Source organism: Gracilinanus agilis, chromosome 3, assembly GCF_016433145.1.
Source record: "Gracilinanus agilis isolate LMUSP501 chromosome 3, AgileGrace, whole genome shotgun sequence".
In the NCBI taxonomy this organism is placed as follows: Eukaryota; Metazoa; Chordata; class Mammalia; order Didelphimorphia; family Didelphidae; genus Gracilinanus; species Gracilinanus agilis.
Genome location: NC_058132.1, coordinates 337,816,369 through 337,818,244, shown reverse-complemented (window position 1 = coordinate 337,818,244; position 1,876 = coordinate 337,816,369). Strand labels below are relative to the sequence as shown.

The 1,876-nt window shown below is 52.2% G+C and overlaps 1 protein-coding gene across 1 annotated transcript in view; it reads right to left on the bottom strand.

Annotated features, from left to right (window-relative positions):
* Positions 1–295, bottom strand: part of ZNF148 (zinc finger protein 148) — a 148,838-nt gene extending 148,543 nt beyond the window's left edge. The window contains exon 1 of the mRNA XM_044670030.1: positions 139–295. The gene's annotated coding sequence lies outside the window, so the exon portion shown is untranslated. The remainder of the gene's footprint in view (positions 1–138) is intronic.
* Between the last annotated feature and the right edge of the window lie 1,581 nt (positions 296–1,876).

Below are 1,876 nucleotides of genomic sequence, written 5' to 3'. Positions count from 1 at the left end.
CCCCGCAGTCGCGCGCTCTCCGCCGCCGCCCCCCCCCCCCGCAGCCGCGCGCTCCTCCGCCCCCCCACCCCCTGCAGCCGCGCGCTCTCCCCCTCCCGCCCGGAGCCCAGGCCCGGCCTGCCAGGCCGTGCTCTTTACCGCGGGCGGCGAACAGCGCGGTCACCAACTGGGGGCGGCAGCGGTTCCGGCCATTCTATGGGCCGTAAGAGGAGGGGAAGGGGGGGAGGGGGGAGAAACTTTGGTGGTGGCAGCTTCAGCAATAGCTCCCACCCCTGCGCCTTTCTCCTCTTCCTCCCCCTCCTCCTCCTCCTCCTCCTCTTCCTCCTTCTCTTCCTCCTCCCAGAGCAGTCGAGATGCAGACATGCCCCGGCTAGAGCGCCGCCACTGCCGCCGCCGCCAAGGTGCATTGTGGGAAACCCCGCACGGGAAGCACTCCACGTCTTCCCTCCGCCCGCCCTGCTCTAGCAGTGAACCTTCCCCCCCGCTGAGTTCGGGGAAAGGGATGCCCGGGAACGAGCCCGAGTACGCAGGCGCGCGGGAACGCGCGTTCCTCTAGTGCGGAGCGCGAGCCCGAGGATCCCAAATACGGTTCAGTCGCCTGCCCCGGCTGGAGATCTGTAATTGGGCGGAGCTAGCAGCCACTGAGGGTGGGACTTCGTGAAAGAGACCCTTGCTTTGGAGCTGGAGCAAAGGATCTCGAAGCGGGAGGGAGCCCTGGATTCTAGAATTGGGCATTCCAAACTAGAAGCAATGCGATAAGTGCAGCTAAGCCACGCTTGCTGCAGGCCTTCTGCTGTATTTCTAATCAAGCCACCTGTGCCAGCAGAGGCAGCCCTTTGCCCTTGGCACCAGAAGGCCCTGGGTTGGCTGCATCTTGGGCAAAAGGTGGTGAGTGATAGGAAGGAGCAAAAACCTGGATGCCGCACCCAACTGTGTGCCCTGAGGGAAGGGCATTTCACCCTTGCAAGGTGGTGGGCTCTGTGTTTAAAGAGAAGAGGAAGGGGGATTCAGTATTTCTTTAGGGTCTAGATGAGCCAGTGATGTGAGCCATAAAGATTTATTAACAGCGACAGGCAGAGCCAGATTTGCTTAGAAAAGCGCTTAAAATAAATATGTTGCATTGAATTCTGCCTCTTCAGTAGGGGGCTTGTTTTAAGGACATCAGCACCCTCCAGAGGATGAAACCTTGTTTAAATTAATTGATGATCATCAGAGTCTTTGATTTAGTGTCTATCTATGCTGGGTGTTACACAAAGGCAGTTATTGAAAACGTGCCAATGTGTCAATTAAAGTTAGGATAAAAGAAATTGAGAGCTGGAAGGGACCTATTTTGCAAATGAGATCCATAGAGGTAAAAGTGACTTGCCCAGGGTCAGTGCCCTGGGCTGGGATTGGTTTCCATCCCAATGACTCCAAAGCCATTGGTTTTTCCACTGCACCTGCCAAAGTCTTTCCTTCAAGTCCAACAATGTCTATTTGTATAGTGTATTTCATTTGACTATGAAGCATTTTGCCACTTATGGCATTCCTAATATGGAATCAGGCTAATTAGTGTTTGCAAGGTTAAGTCATCCGATGAAGGTACTCATCCTTCCTTGGATAATTGTTATCAACTGAGTGAAGATACTATACAAAGCAGTTTAGGCCTACCAGTTTTTTAGTTTTTTTTTACCTTTATCTTCTGTCTTCGAATACTAAATATTGATACCAAACTAGAAGAACTGAAAGAACTAGGTAAATAGGATTAAGCGACTAGTATAGTCACACAGGTAGGAAGTATCTGAGACAAAATTTGAACCCAGGTCCTCCCAACTACTGACCTGCCCTCATTAAGTTTAATAGATGTCTAAGAATATTAGGTAAATAATACATGAAG